Source organism: Symphodus melops, assembly GCF_947650265.1.
Source record: "Symphodus melops genome assembly, chromosome: 18".
NCBI lineage: Eukaryota > Metazoa > Chordata > Actinopteri > Labriformes > Labridae > Symphodus > Symphodus melops.
In genome coordinates, this window is record NC_136708.1 from 7433271 (window position 1) to 7456555 (window position 23285).

Genomic DNA, 23285 nt, shown 5'->3' on the forward strand with positions numbered 1-23285 from the left:
ATAACTTCATTGATTAACTCATTTGGAGAAATGCAGCATGATTCACTACAGGTGCAAAACTAAATCACAAGAAAATAATCTGAGCTTCCTCGCTGTCACACACTGCTTTAATCCTCCAAGAAAATATTTAGATTGCACACTATTTACTGTACTGCCAGCTACCTAACTTAGAGAGCAGACAATAAGCAGACTTGTTTCAATATTTAAAATGATCAATAAAAGGATGTGACATAAAGCTTCAGTTCCAGTGATGAATAAGTATCAAGGAGTCGCTGCTCGTACTTTGCCTCAGGAAAACAAGGTAAGAATATCAGAAATACAAGAGCAGGTTGGAAGCATCTGAGTTTTCTCTTCTTCCAGTCCTCATAGCTTCCATACTGTATACAGTTAGCCTGGCACTATAGGGAAATGGAATTGCGAAAAATGATAACCTAATGGTAACAGTAGTGAAGCAAGGTTGTAATAATTCTCTTCATACTGTGAAGCAAGGTTGTAATAATTCCTGTCTATTGTGGAGATTATCAACATGAACTAGTATAGCTATAATAAAAACAACCAGCAGAAATGAAGTTAAACTAAACTTTGATTTATTTAACACAAAAAGGTAAAGTCTATTTCTATTATTTAAAAATCTATCGCTAATATTCTATATTTATTATATTGGGGTATTTACATTAAATTTTATTCAAAGAAAAAAACAAACCCAGGCTGTCCCTGTGCTGGACCATAGCTGGACAGCCGGACTCTCAGCCTTATTCTCACGCTGCTGGGACTTCTCCACCATGAAACAAACCAACGTATTGATCTGTCAGAAACAGTTAGTGACGCAAGTAGGAAGACCAGACCGTCTCATTTCGGAGACTGCGTGGATCAGCCTTCGCGGTCCACGGAGGGCGTGGCCTTCGTGGACCGCGAAGGCCACACCCTCCGAAGGCTGCAACCTCTGGAATGGGACACAGCCATCAGTTGAAATAAATTAGAAGAAATAAAACCCAATACTTGCATTTAAAAGTAAAATTCGTATCAGCTGCGGAGGTCTGGGTTGGGTTCACCGTGGATGCCATTGTTGATGTTTACCGTTGCGCGCAATGCATCTTGGGAAGGGAAGGCTGCAAAGAATCCAACCGTTGAAGCCTCCAAAATCGGGGAAAGGAAGGCTGCATTCGAAGGAGCCACTGAATTGGGACAGCACTTGTCGCGCAGGTGTGACGTAATCGGTCTTAAAATGCAGCCCACGAAGGCTGCAACCTCTGTAATGGGACACAGCCATTGATTGCTTACACATTTTGGGCTTTGTCATAGCGTTGACTTCTCATTGGCACAAGCTAGCTGTCAATCAAAGTTAAGGAGGCACGAGTACAGATGCAATGGTTTAATTGGCTGATTCAGATGACAGTCCGACAGGCTCGCGGCTCCTGTTCATAGAAAAACGCTGATTGGTCTGTTTGGTTGCTGGGCGTTTACTGATTGCAGAGATACCGAACATGATTGGTCCAAAGTTTGTTGTTAGCTGTTTCGGTAGATTGACAAACTAGCGTGAAATTAACCGTAGGACACGGTGGACTATTCTTTAATGAATTTGTTATTCAACTTTAGCACAAAGCAGCTGTTTTTAATCAGCGGAATGTTTTTTTAGTGAAATGAGCCTGAGTTTGTTTAAAATGTCTGGTTTTCAGTCTATAAATACATTTGAACGGCGGTTCGTCGCGAGAGCTTCTGAGATGCTATGGTTTAAAACGGTAAAGAGTTTATTTTTTATAAACCTCTTTAATCAGATATGTGATGACCAGAGGATTCACATGATTACATTTCTGATGCTGTAAAGAACCTGAATAATTTCTTATTTATTCCCTGTTCACAGTTGCATGTCGAGAGCCGACTTTCAAAATTCTTGATCAAACAAGTGACCAGGCCGTGCTGGTCACAAACAAATGAGATGACAGGTTTAAGAGTCACTGATGAACTTAAATAAGTCTCTAAATGGTGCATTCTGTTCAATAAGATGCATTGTTACACATTTTAGTTTTCCCAAGCTTGATAATGTTGATTTACTGTACAGCCCCTGCCCTGACACACCCCTTTGTCATTTGACTGCAACTCACTTGGTTCATTTTGTCTAACCCCTTTGTTGGCCCACTGCTTCTCTCTGCACTTTCTTTAAAAAACAAACAAATACATAAATTCATAATATTACATGTGTCATCCAGTAATAATAGATCCCTAGACCTTGATAAGTCAATCATCTGTCAGCATTTTCGAATGTGGCGCTGACCCGAAAAGGTGGAGCTAAACCCTGCAGTCCGTTGATTGGTTGAAAAAATCGTCACTTCCCGTGTTACGTCGGTAAACAAAACTCCGCCGTGTTTAAACCATTGACTGTAACACACAGCTGATTGTTTACGTGTGTATTTCTCCTCGCCGATCACAGCCTTCTCTGAAACAAAGCTTGATTGAGTTCTTGTAATAAAGAGTCACATGTCAGTGACAGAGAAGATGAACTGCTGGATGTCTTCCAGCGTTGGTTTTGTTTATGTTGCGTTTTTCTCCTTTGTTGAATTCATTAGTTAGCGGTTAGCTGTTAGCGGTTAGCTGCTATCATATGACGCTATTTACATAGCGGCTATCGTCATCCGGCTGACACGGCGTCTACCAAATAGGGCACAGGTGGCTGTAGAAACGTAAACAGGATCAGGTTTAAGCTTTTCAGTACCGGTATTCGGCAAACATATTCTTTGCCAGAATGTAGCCTAATCAGATATTTAGCGCACCCGTGTAGTAAGCACGTCTATTAAATGTAGATATTTGCACGGCCTAGGTCAAGCCGTGCAATAATTTCAAGGCCGTGTTTTTTTTAAATAGGCCGTGCAAAAAGCGGTTTCGCGGTAGGCTACCTAAATCTATGTCAAGGACTAAAGTCTGTGTACATGTGGAGTTCAAACTAACCACTTGTCCACCAGCATCCGACTCTTTGACTCTTATTACAAACAAGTCTCCTCTCTCCTGCTGCAGCTTCAGCTGATTTATAAAGTCAGAGACTGAAGCTTTGTATTCAGATTTTAGATGATTTAATATAACTGGATAAAATGTTACTTTCATAGTCTGAACATGAAGCATATTGTTCTATATGTCATGCTAATAACATCACACACACTCTCTAACTTTATATATTTTCTTTTTTCTTTCAGAGTGCATCTTAAAGGACAGAACAACGGAGGAACCAGGTGAGTCCTGATGATGTCACCCTCTGCCTGTCACGCGCTCAGGTTGACCCCACAGACCTGATACCACGCCTCCATAAAGATCAGGAAGACGAAGGTGGCCGACAGTGGAGTCTACACCTGTATTTTTCCTCATCTGATCTCATCTCATCCTCCTCAGCAGTTCACCATTGAGCTGGTTGTTGGTGAGTTTTTTTTTAAATTTATTTTTTTAATTATATTTAAAAACATTGTTAGTAAGATGACAGGTTTAAGAGTCACTGATGAACTTTATTTATTTTCTGCACAAACGAGATGTGACGTGATTCAGGGAGTTTTTAAGGGAACATCGGAGAGAGAGAGAGAGAGAGAGAGAGAGAGAGAGAGAGAGAGAGAAAGAAAGAGAGGAGAAAGATGCCACAGATCGGCTTTGAATCTGGTCCACCATCACTTCAAGGACCAGTGATTTAGGCAGAAATGGGAAAACAGGGGGTGCAAAAAAAATACAGGGGGTGCAAATTTTTTTCAGTGTCACTCACGGCGGCGCGGCATGCAGGTTGCCAGGTTATGTGCTCCCTAACACACTGGTTTTGAATAAGTCTCTAAATGGTGCATTCTGTTCAATAAGATGCATTGTTACACATTTTAGTTTTCCCAAGCTTGATAATGTTGATTTACTGTACAGCCCCTGCCCTGACACACCCCTTTGTCATTTGACTGCAACTCACTTGGTTCATGTTGTCTAACCCCTTTGTTGGCCCACTGCTTCTCTCTGCACTTTCTTTAAAAAACAAACAAACACATAAATTCATAATATTACATGTGTCATCCAGTAATAATAGATCCCTAGACCTTGATAAGTCAATCATCTGTCAGCATTTTCGAATGTGGCGCTGACCTGAAAAGGTGGAGCTAAACCCTGCAGTCCGTTGATTGGTTGAAAAAATCGTCACTTCCCGTGTTACGTCGGTAAACAAAACTCCGCCGTGTTTAAACCATTGACTGTAACACACAGCTGATTGTTTACGTGTGTATTTCTCCTCGCCGATCACAGCCTTCTCTGAAACAAAGCTTGATTGAGTTCTTGTAATAAAGAGTCACATGTCAGTGACAGAGAAGATGAACTGCTGGATGTCTTCCAGCGTTGGTTTTGTTTATGTTGCGTTTTTCTCCTTTGTTGAATTCATTAGTTAGCGGTTAGCTGCTATCATATGACGCTATTTACATAGCAGCTATCGTCATCCGGCGTCTACCAAATAGGGCACAGGTGGCTGTAGAAACGTAAACAGGATCAGGTTTAAGCTTTTCAGTACCGGTATTCGGCAAACATATTCTTTGCCAGAATGTAGCCTAATCAGATATTTAGCGCACCCGTGTAGTAAGCACGTCTATTAAATGTAGATATTTGCACGGCCTAGGTCAAGCCGTGCAATAATTTCAAGGCCGTGTTTTTTTTAAATAGGCCGTGCAAAAAGCGGTTTCGCGGTAGGCTACCTAAATCTATGTCAAGGACTAAAGTCTGTGTACATGTGGAGTTCAAACTAACCACTTGTCCACCAGCATCCGACTCTTTGACTCTTATTACAAACAAGTCTCCTCTCTCCTGCTGCAGCTTCAGCTGATTTATAAAGTCAGAGACTGAAGCTTTGTATTCAGATTTTAGATGATTTAATATAACTGGATAAAATGTTACTTTCATAGTCTGAACATGAAGCATATCTGCTCTATATGTCATGCTAATAACATCACACACACTCTCTAACTTTATATATTTTCTTTTTTCTTTCAGAGTGCATCTTAAAGGACAGAACAACGGAGGAACCAGGTGAGTCCTGATGATGTCACCCTCTGCCTGTCACGCGCTCAGGTTGACCCCACAGACCTGATACCACGCCTCCATAAAGATCAGGAAGACGAAGGTGGCCGACAGTGGAGTCTACACCTGTATTTTTCCTCATCTGATCTCATCTCATCCTCCTCAGCAGTTCACCATTGAGCTTGTTGTTGGTGAGTTTTTTTTTAAATTCATTTTTTTAATTATATTTAAAAACATTGTTAGTAAGATGACAGGTTTAAGAGTCACTGATGAACTTAAATAAGTCTCTAAATGGTGCATTCTGTTCAATAAGATGCATTGTTACACATTTTAGTTTTCCCAAGCTTGATAATGTTGATTTACTGTACAGCCCCTGCCCTGACACACCCCTTTGTCATTTGACTGCAACTCACTTGGTTCATTTTGTCTAACCCCTTTGTTGGCCCACTGCTTCTCTCTGCACTTTCTTTAAAAAACAAACAAACACATAAATTCATAATATTACATGTGTCATCCAGTAATAATAGATCCCTAGACCTTGATAAGTCAATCATCTGTCAGCATTTTCGAATGTGGCGCTGACCCGAAAAGGTGGAGCTAAACCCTGCAGTCCGTTGATTGGTTGAAAAAATCGTCACTTCCCGTGTTACGTCGGTAAACAAAACTCCGCCGTGTTTAAACCATTGACTGTAACACACAGCTGATTGTTTACGTGTGTATTTCTCCTCGCCGATCACAGCCTTCTCTGAAACAAAGCTTGATTGAGTTCTTGTAATAAAGAGTCACATGTCAGTGACAGAGAAGATGAACTGCTGGATGTCTTCCAGCGTTGGTTTTGTTTATGTTGCGTTTTTCTCCTTTGTTGAATTCATTAGTTAGCGGTTAGCTGCTATCATATGACGCTATTTACATAGCAGCTATCGTCATCCGGCTGACACGGCGTCTACCAAATAGGGCACAGGTGGCTGTAGAAACGTAAACAGGATCAGGTTTAAGCTTTTCAGTACCGGTATTCGGCAAACATATTCTTTGCCAGAATGTAGCCTAATCAGATATTTAGCGCACCCGTGTAGTAAGCACGTCTATTAAATGTAGATATTTGCACGGCCTAGGTCAAGCCGTGCAATAATTTCAAGGCCGTGTTTTTTTTAAATAGGCCGTGCAAAAAGCGGTTTCGCGGTAGGCTACCTAAATCTATGTCAAGGACTAAAGTCTGTGTACATGTGGAGTTCAAACTAACCACTTGTCCACCAGCATCCGACTCTTTGACTCTTATTACAAACAAGTCTCCTCTCTCCTGCTGCAGCTTCAGCTGATTTATAAAGTCAGAGACTGAAGCTTTGTATTCAGATTTTAGATGATTTAATATAACTGGATAAAATGTTACTTTCATAGTCTGAACATGAAGCATATCTGCTCTATATGTCATGCTAATAACATCACACACACTCTCTAACTTTATATATTTTCTTTTTTCTTTCAGAGTGCATCTTAAAGGACAGAACAACGGAGGAACCAGGTGAGTCCTGATGATGTCACCCTCTGCCTGTCACGCGCTCAGGTTGACCCCACAGACCTGATACCACGCCTCCATAAAGATCAGGAAGACGAAGGTGGCCGACAGTGGAGTCTACACCTGTATTTTTCCTCATCTGATCTCATCTCATCCTCCTCAGCAGTTCACCATTGAGCTGGTTGTTGGTGAGGTTTTTTTTTAATTTATTTTTTTAATTATATTTAAAAACATTGTTAGTAAGATGACAGGTTTAAGAGTCACTGATGAACTTAAATAAGTCTCTAAATGGTGCATTCTGTTCAATAAGATGCATTGTTACACATTTTAGTTTTCCCAAGCTTGATAATGTTGATTTACTGTACAGCCCCTGCCCTGACACACCCCTTTGTCATTTGACTGCAACTCACTTGGTTCATTTTGTCTAACCTCTTTGTTGGCCCACTGCTTCTCTCTGCACTTTCTTTAAAAAACAAACAAACACATAAATTCATAATATTACATGTGTCATCCAGTAATAATAGATCCCTAGACCTTGATAAGTCAATCATCTGTCAGCATTTTCGAATGTGGCGCTGACCCGAAAAGGTGGAGCTAAACCCTGCAGTCCGTTGATTGGTTGAAAAAATCGTCACTTCCCGTGTTACGTCGGTAAACAAAACTCCGCCGTGTTTAAACCATTGACTGTAACACACAGCTGATTGTTTACGTGTGTATTTCTCCTCGCCGATCACAGCCTTCTCTGAAACAAAGCTTGATTGAGTTCTTGTAATAAAGAGTCACATGTCAGTGACAGAGAAGATGAACTGCTGGATGTCTTCCAGCGTTGGTTTTGTTTATGTTGCGTTTTTCTCCTTTGTTGAATTCATTAGTTAGCGGTTAGCTGCTATCATATGACGCTATTTACATAGCGGCTATCGTCATCCGGCTGACACGGCGTCTACCAAATAGGGCACAGGTGGCTGTAGAAACGTAAACAGGATCAGGTTTAAGCTTTTCAGTACCGGTATTCGGCAAACATATTCTTTGCCAGAATGTAGCCTAATCAGATATTTAGCGCACCCGTGTAGTAAGCACGTCTATTAAATGTAGATATTTGCACGGCCTAGGTCAAGCCGTGCAATAATTTCAAGGCCGTGTTTTTTTTAAATAGGCCGTGCAAAAAGCGGTTTCGCGGTAGGCTACCTAAATCTATGTCAAGGACTAAAGTCTGTGTACATGTGGAGTTCAAACTAACCACTTGTCCACCAGCATCCGACTCTTTGACTCTTATTACAAACAAGTCTCCTCTCTCCTGCTGCAGCTTCAGCTGATTTATAAAGTCAGAGACTGAAGCTTTGTATTCAGATTTTAGATGATTTAATATAACTGGATAAAATGTTACTTTCATAGTCTGAACATGAAGCATATCTGCTCTATATGTCATGCTAATAACATCACACACACTCTCTAACTTTATATATTTTCTTTTTTCTTTCAGAGTGCATCTTAAAGGACAGAACAACGGAGGAACCAGGTGAGTCCTGATGATGTCACCCTCTGCCTGTCACGCGCTCAGGTTGACCCCACAGACCTGATACCACGCCTCCATAAAGATCAGGAAGACGAAGGTGGCCGACAGTGGAGTCTACACCTGTATTTTTCCTCATCTGATCTCATCTCATCCTCCTCAGCAGTTCACCATTGAGCTTGTTGTTGGTGAGTTTTTTTTTAAATTCATTTTTTTAATTATATTTAAAAACATTGTTAGTAAGATGACAGGTTTAAGAGTCACTGATGAACTTAAATAAGTCTCTAAATGGTGCATTCTGTTCAATAAGATGCATTGTTACACATTTTAGTTTTCCCAAGCTTGATAATGTTGATTTACTGTACAGCCCCTGCCCTGACACACCCCTTTGTCATTTGACTGCAACTCACTTGGTTCATTTTGTCTAACCCCTTTGTTGGCCCACTGCTTCTCTCTGCACTTTCTTTAAAAAACAAACAAATACATAAATTCATAATATTACATGTGTCATCCAGTAATAATAGATCCCTAGACCTTGATAAGTCAATCATCTGTCAGCATTTTCGAATGTGGCGCTGACCCGAAAAGGTGGAGCTAAACCCTGCAGTCCGTTGATTGGTTGAAAAAATCGTCACTTCCCGTGTTACGTCGGTAAACAAAACTCCGCCGTGTTTAAACCATTGACTGTAACACACAGCTGATTGTTTACGTGTGTATTTCTCCTCGCCGATCACAGCCTTCTCTGAAACAAAGCTTGATTGAGTTCTTGTAATAAAGAGTCACATGTCAGTGACAGAGAAGATGAACTGCTGGATGTCTTCCAGCGTTGGTTTTGTTTATGTTGCGTTTTTCTCCTTTGTTGAATTCATTAGTTAGCGGTTAGCTGTTAGCGGTTAGCTGCTATCATATGACGCTATTTACATAGCGGCTATCGTCATCCGGCTGACACGGCGTCTACCAAATAGGGCACAGGTGGCTGTAGAAACGTAAACAGGATCAGGTTTAAGCTTTTCAGTACCGGTATTCGGCAAACATATTCTTTGCCAGAATGTAGCCTAATCAGATATTTAGCGCACCCGTGTAGTAAGCACGTCTATTAAATGTAGATATTTGCACGGCCTAGGTCAAGCCGTGCAATAATTTCAAGGCCGTGTTTTTTTTAAATAGGCCGTGCAAAAAGCGGTTTCGCGGTAGGCTACCTAAATCTATGTCAAGGACTAAAGTCTGTGTACATGTGGAGTTCAAACTAACCACTTGTCCACCAGCATCCGACTCTTTGACTCTTATTACAAACAAGTCTCCTCTCTCCTGCTGCAGCTTCAGCTGATTTATAAAGTCAGAGACTGAAGCTTTGTATTCAGATTTTAGATGATTTAATATAACTGGATAAAATGTTACTTTCATAGTCTGAACATGAAGCATATTGTTCTATATGTCATGCTAATAACATCACACACACTCTCTAACTTTATATATTTTCTTTTTTCTTTCAGAGTGCATCTTAAAGGACAGAACAACGGAGGAACCAGGTGAGTCCTGATGATGTCACCCTCTGCCTGTCACGCGCTCAGGTTGACCCCACAGACCTGATACCACGCCTCCATAAAGATCAGGAAGACGAAGGTGGCCGACAGTGGAGTCTACACCTGTATTTTTCCTCATCTGATCTCATCTCATCCTCCTCAGCAGTTCACCATTGAGCTGGTTGTTGGTGAGTTTTTTTTTAAATTTATTTTTTTAATTATATTTAAAAACATTGTTAGTAAGATGACAGGTTTAAGAGTCACTGATGAACTTTATTTATTTTCTGCACAAACGAGATGTGACGTGATTCAGGGAGTTTTTAAGGGAACATCGGAGAGAGAGAGAGAGAGAGAGAGAGAGAGAGAGAGAGAGAGAGAAAGAAAGAGAGGAGAAAGATGCCACAGATCGGCTTTGAATCTGGTCCACCATCACTTCAAGGACCAGTGATTTAGGCAGAAATGGGAAAACAGGGGGTGCAAAAAAAATACAGGGGGTGCAAATTTTTTTCAGTGTCACTCACGGCGGCGCGGCATGCAGGTTGCCAGGTTATGTGCTCCCTAACACACTGGTTTTGAATAAGTCTCTAAATGGTGCATTCTGTTCAATAAGATGCATTGTTACACATTTTAGTTTTCCCAAGCTTGATAATGTTGATTTACTGTACAGCCCCTGCCCTGACACACCCCTTTGTCATTTGACTGCAACTCACTTGGTTCATGTTGTCTAACCCCTTTGTTGGCCCACTGCTTCTCTCTGCACTTTCTTTAAAAAACAAACAAACACATAAATTCATAATATTACATGTGTCATCCAGTAATAATAGATCCCTAGACCTTGATAAGTCAATCATCTGTCAGCATTTTCGAATGTGGCGCTGACCTGAAAAGGTGGAGCTAAACCCTGCAGTCCGTTGATTGGTTGAAAAAATCGTCACTTCCCGTGTTACGTCGGTAAACAAAACTCCGCCGTGTTTAAACCATTGACTGTAACACACAGCTGATTGTTTACGTGTGTATTTCTCCTCGCCGATCACAGCCTTCTCTGAAACAAAGCTTGATTGAGTTCTTGTAATAAAGAGTCACATGTCAGTGACAGAGAAGATGAACTGCTGGATGTCTTCCAGCGTTGGTTTTGTTTATGTTGCGTTTTTCTCCTTTGTTGAATTCATTAGTTAGCGGTTAGCTGCTATCATATGACGCTATTTACATAGCAGCTATCGTCATCCGGCGTCTACCAAATAGGGCACAGGTGGCTGTAGAAACGTAAACAGGATCAGGTTTAAGCTTTTCAGTACCGGTATTCGGCAAACATATTCTTTGCCAGAATGTAGCCTAATCAGATATTTAGCGCACCCGTGTAGTAAGCACGTCTATTAAATGTAGATATTTGCACGGCCTAGGTCAAGCCGTGCAATAATTTCAAGGCCGTGTTTTTTTTAAATAGGCCGTGCAAAAAGCGGTTTCGCGGTAGGCTACCTAAATCTATGTCAAGGACTAAAGTCTGTGTACATGTGGAGTTCAAACTAACCACTTGTCCACCAGCATCCGACTCTTTGACTCTTATTACAAACAAGTCTCCTCTCTCCTGCTGCAGCTTCAGCTGATTTATAAAGTCAGAGACTGAAGCTTTGTATTCAGATTTTAGATGATTTAATATAACTGGATAAAATGTTACTTTCATAGTCTGAACATGAAGCATATCTGCTCTATATGTCATGCTAATAACATCACACACACTCTCTAACTTTATATATTTTCTTTTTTCTTTCAGAGTGCATCTTAAAGGACAGAACAACGGAGGAACCAGGTGAGTCCTGATGATGTCACCCTCTGCCTGTCACGCGCTCAGGTTGACCCCACAGACCTGATACCACGCCTCCATAAAGATCAGGAAGACGAAGGTGGCCGACAGTGGAGTCTACACCTGTATTTTTCCTCATCTGATCTCATCTCATCCTCCTCAGCAGTTCACCATTGAGCTTGTTGTTGGTGAGTTTTTTTTTAAATTCATTTTTTTAATTATATTTAAAAACATTGTTAGTAAGATGACAGGTTTAAGAGTCACTGATGAACTTAAATAAGTCTCTAAATGGTGCATTCTGTTCAATAAGATGCATTGTTACACATTTTAGTTTTCCCAAGCTTGATAATGTTGATTTACTGTACAGCCCCTGCCCTGACACACCCCTTTGTCATTTGACTGCAACTCACTTGGTTCATTTTGTCTAACCCCTTTGTTGGCCCACTGCTTCTCTCTGCACTTTCTTTAAAAAACAAACAAACACATAAATTCATAATATTACATGTGTCATCCAGTAATAATAGATCCCTAGACCTTGATAAGTCAATCATCTGTCAGCATTTTCGAATGTGGCGCTGACCCGAAAAGGTGGAGCTAAACCCTGCAGTCCGTTGATTGGTTGAAAAAATCGTCACTTCCCGTGTTACGTCGGTAAACAAAACTCCGCCGTGTTTAAACCATTGACTGTAACACACAGCTGATTGTTTACGTGTGTATTTCTCCTCGCCGATCACAGCCTTCTCTGAAACAAAGCTTGATTGAGTTCTTGTAATAAAGAGTCACATGTCAGTGACAGAGAAGATGAACTGCTGGATGTCTTCCAGCGTTGGTTTTGTTTATGTTGCGTTTTTCTCCTTTGTTGAATTCATTAGTTAGCGGTTAGCTGCTATCATATGACGCTATTTACATAGCAGCTATCGTCATCCGGCTGACACGGCGTCTACCAAATAGGGCACAGGTGGCTGTAGAAACGTAAACAGGATCAGGTTTAAGCTTTTCAGTACCGGTATTCGGCAAACATATTCTTTGCCAGAATGTAGCCTAATCAGATATTTAGCGCACCCGTGTAGTAAGCACGTCTATTAAATGTAGATATTTGCACGGCCTAGGTCAAGCCGTGCAATAATTTCAAGGCCGTGTTTTTTTTAAATAGGCCGTGCAAAAAGCGGTTTCGCGGTAGGCTACCTAAATCTATGTCAAGGACTAAAGTCTGTGTACATGTGGAGTTCAAACTAACCACTTGTCCACCAGCATCCGACTCTTTGACTCTTATTACAAACAAGTCTCCTCTCTCCTGCTGCAGCTTCAGCTGATTTATAAAGTCAGAGACTGAAGCTTTGTATTCAGATTTTAGATGATTTAATATAACTGGATAAAATGTTACTTTCATAGTCTGAACATGAAGCATATCTGCTCTATATGTCATGCTAATAACATCACACACACTCTCTAACTTTATATATTTTCTTTTTTCTTTCAGAGTGCATCTTAAAGGACAGAACAACGGAGGAACCAGGTGAGTCCTGATGATGTCACCCTCTGCCTGTCACGCGCTCAGGTTGACCCCACAGACCTGATACCACGCCTCCATAAAGATCAGGAAGACGAAGGTGGCCGACAGTGGAGTCTACACCTGTATTTTTCCTCATCTGATCTCATCTCATCCTCCTCAGCAGTTCACCATTGAGCTGGTTGTTGGTGAGGTTTTTTTTTAATTTATTTTTTTAATTATATTTAAAAACATTGTTAGTAAGATGACAGGTTTAAGAGTCACTGATGAACTTAAATAAGTCTCTAAATGGTGCATTCTGTTCAATAAGATGCATTGTTACACATTTTAGTTTTCCCAAGCTTGATAATGTTGATTTACTGTACAGCCCCTGCCCTGACACACCCCTTTGTCATTTGACTGCAACTCACTTGGTTCATTTTGTCTAACCTCTTTGTTGGCCCACTGCTTCTCTCTGCACTTTCTTTAAAAAACAAACAAACACATAAATTCATAATATTACATGTGTCATCCAGTAATAATAGATCCCTAGACCTTGATAAGTCAATCATCTGTCAGCATTTTCGAATGTGGCGCTGACCCGAAAAGGTGGAGCTAAACCCTGCAGTCCGTTGATTGGTTGAAAAAATCGTCACTTCCCGTGTTACGTCGGTAAACAAAACTCCGCCGTGTTTAAACCATTGACTGTAACACACAGCTGATTGTTTACGTGTGTATTTCTCCTCGCCGATCACAGCCTTCTCTGAAACAAAGCTTGATTGAGTTCTTGTAATAAAGAGTCACATGTCAGTGACAGAGAAGATGAACTGCTGGATGTCTTCCAGCGTTGGTTTTGTTTATGTTGCGTTTTTCTCCTTTGTTGAATTCATTAGTTAGCGGTTAGCTGCTATCATATGACGCTATTTACATAGCGGCTATCGTCATCCGGCTGACACGGCGTCTACCAAATAGGGCACAGGTGGCTGTAGAAACGTAAACAGGATCAGGTTTAAGCTTTTCAGTACCGGTATTCGGCAAACATATTCTTTGCCAGAATGTAGCCTAATCAGATATTTAGCGCACCCGTGTAGTAAGCACGTCTATTAAATGTAGATATTTGCACGGCCTAGGTCAAGCCGTGCAATAATTTCAAGGCCGTGTTTTTTTTAAATAGGCCGTGCAAAAAGCGGTTTCGCGGTAGGCTACCTAAATCTATGTCAAGGACTAAAGTCTGTGTACATGTGGAGTTCAAACTAACCACTTGTCCACCAGCATCCGACTCTTTGACTCTTATTACAAACAAGTCTCCTCTCTCCTGCTGCAGCTTCAGCTGATTTATAAAGTCAGAGACTGAAGCTTTGTATTCAGATTTTAGATGATTTAATATAACTGGATAAAATGTTACTTTCATAGTCTGAACATGAAGCATATCTGCTCTATATGTCATGCTAATAACATCACACACACTCTCTAACTTTATATATTTTCTTTTTTCTTTCAGAGTGCATCTTAAAGGACAGAACAACGGAGGAACCAGGTGAGTCCTGATGATGTCACCCTCTGCCTGTCACGCGCTCAGGTTGACCCCACAGACCTGATACCACGCCTCCATAAAGATCAGGAAGACGAAGGTGGCCGACAGTGGAGTCTACACCTGTATTTTTCCTCATCTGATCTCATCTCATCCTCCTCAGCAGTTCACCATTGAGCTTGTTGTTGGTGAGTTTTTTTTTAAATTCATTTTTTTAATTATATTTAAAAACATTGTTAGTAAGATGACAGGTTTAAGAGTCACTGATGAACTTAAATAAGTCTCTAAATGGTGCATTCTGTTCAATAAGATGCATTGTTACACATTTTAGTTTTCCCAAGCTTGATAATGTTGATTTACTGTACAGCCCCTGCCCTGACACACCCCTTTGTCATTTGACTGCAACTCACTTGGTTCATTTTGTCTAACCCCTTTGTTGGCCCACTGCTTCTCTCTGCACTTTCTTTAAAAAACAAACAAACACATAAATTCATAATATTACATGTGTCATCCAGTAATAATAGATCCCTAGACCTTGATAAGTCAATCATCTGTCAGCATTTTCGAATGTGGCGCTGACCCGAAAAGGTGGAGCTAAACCCTGCAGTCCGTTGATTGGTTGAAAAAATCGTCACTTCCCGTGTTACGTCGGTAAACAAAACTCCGCCGTGTTTAAACCATTGACTGTAACACACAGCTGATTGTTTACGTGTGTATTTCTCCTCGCCGATCACAGCCTTCTCTGAAACAAAGCTTGATTGAGTTCTTGTAATAAAGAGTCACATGTCAGTGACAGAGAAGATGAACTGCTGGATGTCTTCCAGCGTTGGTTTTGTTTATGTTGCGTTTTTCTCCTTTGTTGAATTCATTAGTTAGCGGTTAGCTGCTATCATATGACGCTATTTACATAGCAGCTATCGTCATCCGGCTGACACGGCGTCTACCAAATAGGGCACAGGTGGCTGTAGAAACGTAAACAGGATCAGGTTTAAGCTTTTCAGTACCGGTATTCGGCAAACATATTCTTTGCCAGAATGTAGCCTAATCAGATATTTAGCGCACCCGTGTAGTAAGCACGTCTATTAAATGTAGATATTTGCACGGCCTAGGTCAAGCCGTGCAATAATTTCAAGGCCGTGTTTTTTTTAAATAGGCCGTGCAAAAAGCGGTTTCGCGGTAGGCTACCTAAATCTATGTCAAGGACTAAAGTCTGTGTACATGTGGAGTTCAAACTAACCACTTGTCCACCAGCATCCGACTCTTTGACTCTTATTACAAACAAGTCTCCTCTCTCCTGCTGCAGCTTCAGCTGATTTATAAAGTCAGAGACTGAAGCTTTGTATTCAGATTTTAGATGATTTAATATAACTGGATAAAATGTTACTTTCATAGTCTGAACATGAAGCATATCTGCTCTATATGTCATGCTAATAACATCACATACACTCTCTAACTTTATATATTTTCTTTTTTCTTTCAGAGTGCATCTTAAAGGACAGAAGAACGGAGGAAACAGGTGAGTCCTGATGATGTCACCCTCTGCCTGTCACGCGCTCAGGTTGACCCCACAGACCTGATACCACGCCTCCATAAAGATCAGGAAGACGAAGGTGGCCGACAGTGGAGTCTACACCTGTATTTTTCCTCATCTGATCTCATCTCATCCTCCTCAGCAGTTCACCATTGAGCTGGTTGTTGGTGAGTTTTTTTTTAAATTTATTTTTTTAATTATATTTAAAAACATTGTTAGTAAGATGACAGGTTTAAGAGTCACTGATGAACTTAAATAAGTCTCTAAATGGTGCATTCTGTTCAATAAGATGCATTGTTACACATTTTAGTTTTCCCAAGCTTGATAATGTTGATTTACTGTACAGCCCCTGCCCTGACACACCCCTTTGTCATTTGACTGCAACTCACTTGGTTCATTTTGTCTAACCCCTTTGTTGGCCCACTGCTTCTCTCTGCACTTTCTTTAAAAAACAAACAAACACATAAATTCATAATATTACATGTGTCATCCAGTAATAATAGATCCCTAGACCTTGATAAGTCAATCATCTGTCAGCATTTTCGAATGTGGCGCTGACCCGAAAAGGTGGAGCTAAACCCTGCAGTCCGTTGATTGGTTGAAAAAATCGTCACTTCCCGTGTTACGTCGGTAAACAAAACTCCGCCGTGTTTAAACCATTGACTGTAACACACAGCTGATTGTTTACGTGTGTATTTCTCCTCGCCGATCACAGCCTTCTCTGAAACAAAGCTTGATTGAGTTCTTGTAATAAAGAGTCACATGTCAGTGACAGAGAAGATGAACTGCTGGATGTCTTCCAGCGTTGGTTTTGTTTATGTTGCGTTTTTCTCCTTTTGTTGAATTCATTAGTTAGCGGTTAGCTGCTATCATATGACGCTATTTACATAGCGGCTATCGTCATCCGGCTGACACGGCGTCTACCAAATAGGGCACAGGTGGCTGTAGAAACGTAAACAGGATCAGGTTTAAGCTTTTCAGTACCGGTATTCGGCAAACATATTCTTTGCCAGAATGTAGCCTAATCAGATATTTAGCGCACCCGTGTAGTAAGCACGTCTATTAAATGTAGATATTTGCACGGCCTAGGTCAAGCCGTGCAATAATTTCAAGGCCGTGTTTTTTTTAAATAGGCCGTGCAAAAAGCGGTTTCGCGGTAGGCTACCTAAATCTATGTCAAGGACTAAAGTCTGTGTACATGTGGAGTTCAAACTAACCACTTGTCCACCAGCATCCGACTCTTTGACTCTTATTACAAACAAGTCTCCTCTCTCCTGCTGCAGCTTCAGCTGATTTATAAAGTCAGAGACTGAAGCTTTGTATTCAGATTTTAGATGATTTAATATAACTGGATAAAATGTTACTTTCATAGTCTGAACATGAAGCATATCTGCTCTATATGTCATGCTAATAACATCACACACACTCTCTAACTTTATATATTTTCTTTTTTCTTTCAGAGTGCATCTTAAAGGACAGAACAACGGAGGAACCAGGTGAGTCCTGATGATGTCACCCTCTGCCTGTCACGCGCTCAGGTTGACCCCACAGACCTGATACCACGCCTCCATAAAGATCAGGAAGACGAAGGTGGCCGACAGTGGAGTCTACACCTGTATTTTTCCTCATCTGATCTCATCTCATCCTCCTCAGCAGTTCACCATTGAGCTGGTTGTTGGTGAGGTTTTTTTTTAATTTATTTTTTTAATTATATTTAAAAACATTGTTAGTAAGATGACAGGTTTAAGAGTCACTGATGAACTTAAATAAGTCTCTAAATGGTGCATTCTGTTCAATAAGATGCATTGTTACACATTTTAGTTTTCCCAAGCTTGATAATGTTGATTTACTGTACAGCCCCTGCCCTGACACACCCCTTTGTCATTTGACTGCAACTCACTTGGTTCATTTTGTCTAACCTCTTTGTTGGCCCACTGCTTCTCTCTGCACTTTCTTTAAAAAACAAACAAACACATAAATTCATAATATTACATGTGTCATCCAGTAATAATAGATCCCTAGACCTTGATAAGTCAATCATCTGTCAGCATTTTCGAATGTGGCGCTGACCCGAAAAGGTGGAGCTAAACCCTGCAGTCCGTTGATTGGTTGAAAAAATCGTCACTTCCCGTGTTACGTCGGTAAACAAAACTCCGCCGTGTTTAAACCATTGACTGTAACACACAGCTGATTGTTTACGTGTGTATTTCTCCTCGCCGATCACAGCCTTCTCTGAAACAAAGCTTGATTGAGTTCTTGTAATAAAGAGTCACATGTCAGTGACAGAGAAGATGAACTGCTGGATGTCTTCCAGCGTTGGTTTTGTTTATGTTGCGTTTTTCTCCTTTGTTGAATTCATTAGTTAGCGGTTAGCTGCTATCATATGACGCTATTTACATAGCGGCTATCGTCATCCGGCTGACACGGCGTCTACCAAATAGGGCACAGGTGGCTGTAGAAACGTAAACAGGATCAGGTTTAAGCTTTTCAGTACCGGTATTCGGCAAACATATTCTTTGCCAGAATGTAGCCTAATCAGATATTTAGCGCACCCGTGTAGTAAGCACGTCTATTAAATGTAGATATTTGCACGGCCTAGGTCAAGCCGTGCAATAATTTCAAGGCCGTGTTTTTTTTAAATAGGCCGTGCAAAAAGCGGTTTCGCGGTAGGCTACCTAAATCTATGTCAAGGACTAAAGTCTGTGTACATGTGGAGTTCAAACTAACCACTTGTCCACCAGCATCCGACTCTTTGACTCTTATTACAAACAAGTCTCCTCTCTCCTGCTGCAGCTTCAGCTGATTTATAAAGTCAGAGACTGAAGCTTTGTATTCAGATTTTAGATGATTTAATATAACTGGATAAAATGTTACTTTCATAGTCTGAACATGAAGCATATCTGCTCTATATGTCATGCTAATAACATCACACACACTCTCTAACTTTATATATTTTCTTTTTTCTTTCAGAGTGCATCTTAAAGGACAGAACAACGGAGGAACCAGGTGAGTCCTGATGATGTCACCCTCTGCCTGTCACGCGCTCAGGTTGACCCCACAGACCTGATACCACGCCTCCATAAAGATCAGGAAGACGAAGGTGGCCGACAGTGGAGTCTACACCTGTATTTTTCCTCATCTGATCTCATCTCATCCTCCTCAGCAGTTCACCATTGAGCTTGTTGTTGGTGAGTTTTTTTTTAAATTCATTTTTTTAATTATATTTAAAAACATTGTTAGTAAGATGACAGGTTTAAGAGTCACTGATGAACTTAAATAAGTCTCTAAATGGTGCATTCTGTTCAATAAGATGCATTGTTACACATTTTAGTTTTCCCAAGCTTGATAATGTTGATTTACTGTACAGCCCCTGCCCTGACACACCCCTTTGTCATTTGACTGCAACTCACTTGGTTCATTTTGTCTAACCCCTTTGTTGGCCCACTGCTTCTCTCTGCACTTTCTTTAAAAAACAAACAAACACATAAATTCATAATATTACATGTGTCATCCAGTAATAATAGATCCCTAGACCTTGATAAGTCAATCATCTGTCAGCATTTTCGAATGTGGCGCTGACCCGAAAAGGTGGAGCTAAACCCTGCAGTCCGTTGATTGGTTGAAAAAATCGTCACTTCCCGTGTTACGTCGGTAAACAAAACTCCGCCGTGTTTAAACCATTGACTGTAACACACAGCTGATTGTTTACGTGTGTATTTCTCCTCGCCGATCACAGCCTTCTCTGAAACAAAGCTTGATTGAGTTCTTGTAATAAAGAGTCACATGTCAGTGACAGAGAAGATGAACTGCTGGATGTCTTCCAGCGTTGGTTTTGTTTATGTTGCGTTTTTCTCCTTTGTTGAATTCATTAGTTAGCGGTTAGCTGCTATCATATGACGCTATTTACATAGCAGCTATCGTCATCCGGCTGACACGGCGTCTACCAAATAGGGCACAGGTGGCTGTAGAAACGTAAACAGGATCAGGTTTAAGCTTTTCAGTACCGGTATTCGGCAAACATATTCTTTGCCAGAATGTAGCCTAATCAGATATTTAGCGCACCCGTGTAGTAAGCACGTCTATTAAATGTAGATATTTGCACGGCCTAGGTCAAGCCGTGCAATAATTTCAAGGCCGTGTTTTTTTTAAATAGGCCGTGCAAAAAGCGGTTTCGCGGTAGGCTACCTAAATCTATGTCAAGGACTAAAGTCTGTGTACATGTGGAGTTCAAACTAACCACTTGTCCACCAGCATCCGACTCTTTGACTCTTATTACAAACAAGTCTCCTCTCTCCTGCTGCAGCTTCAGCTGATTTATAAAGTCAGAGACTGAAGCTTTGTATTCAGATTTTAGATGATTTAATATAACTGGATAAAATGTTACTTTCATAGTCTGAACATGAAGCATATCTGCTCTATATGTCATGCTAATAACATCACACACACTCTCTAACTTTATATATTTTCTTTTTTCTTTCAGAGTGCATCTTAAAGGACAGAAGAACGGAGGAAACAGGTGAGTCCTGATGATGTCACCCTCTGCCTGTCACGCGCTCAGGTTGACCCCACAGACCTGATACCACGCCTCCATAAAGATCAGGAAGACGAAGGTGGCCGACAGTGGAGTCTACACCTGTATTTTTCCTCATCTGATCTCATCTCATCCTCCTCAGCAGTTCACCATTGAGCTGGTTGTTGGTGAGTTTTTTTTTTAATTAATTTTTTTAATTATATTTAAAAACATTGTTAGTAAGATGACAGGTTTAAGAGTCACTGATGAACTTAAATAAGTCTCTAAATGGTGCATTCTGTTCAATAAGATGCATTGTTACACATTTTAGTTTTCCCAAGCTTGATAATGTTGATTTACTGTACAGCCCCTGCCCTGACACACCCCTTTGTCATTTGACTGCAACTCACTTGGTTCATTTTGTCTAACCCCTTTGTTGGCCCACTGCTTCTCTCTGCACTTTCTTTAAAAAACAAACAAACACATAAATTCATAATATTACATGTGTCATCCAGTAATAATAGATCCCTAGACCTTGATAAGTCAATCATCTGTCAGCATTTTCGAATGTGGCGCTGACCCGAAAAGGTGGAGCTAAACCCTGCAGTCCGTTGATTGGTTGAAAAAATCGTCACTTCCCGTGTTACGTCGGTAAACAAAACTCCGCCGTGTTTAAACCATTGACTGTAACACACAGCTGATTGTTTACGTGTGTATTTCTCCTCGCCGATCACAGCCTTCTCTGAAACAAAGCTTGATTGAGTTCTTGTAATAAAGAGTCACATGTCAGTGACAGAGAAGATGAACTGCTGGATGTCTTCCAGCGTTGGTTTTGTTTATGTTGCGTTTTTCTCCTTTTGTTGAATTCATTAGTTAGCGGTTAGCTGCTATCATATGACGCTATTTACATAGCGGCTATCGTCATCCGGCTGACACGGCGTCTACCAAATAGGGCACAGGTGGCTGTAGAAACGTAAACAGGATCAGGTTTAAGCTTTTCAGTACCGGTATTCGGCAAACATATTCTTTGCCAGAATGTAGCCTAATCAGATATTTAGCGCACCCGTGTAGTAAGCACGTCTATTAAATGTAGATATTTGCACGGCCTAGGTCAAGCCGTGCAATAATTTCAAGGCCGTGTTTTTTTTAAATAGGCCGTGCAAAAAGCGGTTTCGCGGTAGGCTACCTAAATCTATGTCAAGGACTAAAGTCTGTGTACATGTGGAGTTCAAACTAACCACTTGTCCACCAGCATCCGACTCTTTGACTCTTATTACAAACAAGTCTCCTCTCTCCTGCTGCAGCTTCAGCTGATTTATAAAGTAAGAGACTGAAGCTTTGTATTCAGATTTTAGATGATTTAATATAACTGGATAAAATGTTACTTTCATAGTCTGAACATGAAGCATATCTGCTCTATATGTCATGCTAATAACATCACACACACTCTCTAACTTTATATATTTTCTTTTTTCTTTCAGAGTGCATCTTAAAGGACAGAACAACGGAGGAACCAGGTGAGTCCTGATGATGTCACCCTCTGCCTGTCACGCGCTCAGGTTGACCCCACAGACCTGATACCACGCCTCCATAAAGATCAGGAAGACGAAGGTGGCCGACAGTGGAGTCTACACCTGTATTTTTCCTCATCTGATCTCATCTCATCCTCCTCAGCAGTTCACCATTGAGCTGGTTGTTGGTGAGGTTTTTTTTTAATTTATTTTTTTAATTATATTTAAAAACATTGTTAGTAAGATGACAGGTTTAAGAGTCACTGATGAACTTAAATAAGTCTCTAAATGGTGCATTCTGTTCAATAAGATGCATTGTTACACATTTTAGTTTTCCCAAGCTTGATAATGTTGATTTACTGTACAGCCCCTGCCCTGACACACCCCTTTGTCATTTGACTGCAACTCACTTGGTTCATTTTGTCTAACCTCTTTGTTGGCCCACTGCTTCTCTCTGCACTTTCTTTAAAAAACAAACAAACACATAAATTCATAATATTACATGTGTCATCCAGTAATAATAGATCCCTAGACCTTGATAAGTCAATCATCTGTCAGCATTTTCGAATGTGGCGCTGACCCGAAAAGGTGGAGCTAAACCCTGCAGTCCGTTGATTGGTTGAAAAAATCGTCACTTCCCGTGTTACGTCGGTAAACAAAACTCCGCCGTGTTTAAACCATTGACTGTAACACACAGCTGATTGTTTACGTGTGTATTTCTCCTCGCCGATCACAGCCTTCTCTGAAACAAAGCTTGATTGAGTTCTTGTAATAAAGAGTCACATGTCAGTGACAGAGAAGATGAACTGCTGGATGTCTTCCAGCGTTGGTTTTGTTTATGTTGCGTTTTTCTCCTTTGTTGAATTCATTAGTTAGCGGTTAGCTGCTATCATATGACGCTATTTACATAGCGGCTATCGTCATCCGGCTGACACGGCGTCTACCAAATAGGGCACAGGTGGCTGTAGAAACGTAAACAGGATCAGGTTTAAGCTTTTCAGTACCGGTATTCGGCAAACATATTCTTTGCCAGAATGTAGCCTAATCAGATATTTAGCGCACCCGTGTAGTAAGCACGTCTATTAAATGTAGATATTTGCACGGCCTAGGTCAAGCCGTGCAATAATTTCAAGGCCGTGTTTTTTTTAAATAGGCCGTGCAAAAAGCGGTTTCGCGGTAGGCTACCTAAATCTATGTCAAGGACTAAAGTCTGTGTACATGTGGAGTTCAAACTAACCACTTGTCCACCAGCATCCGACTCTTTGACTCTTATTACAAACAAGTCTCCTCTCTCCTGCTGCAGCTTCAGCTGATTTATAAAGTCAGAGACTGAAGCTTTGTATTCAGATTTTA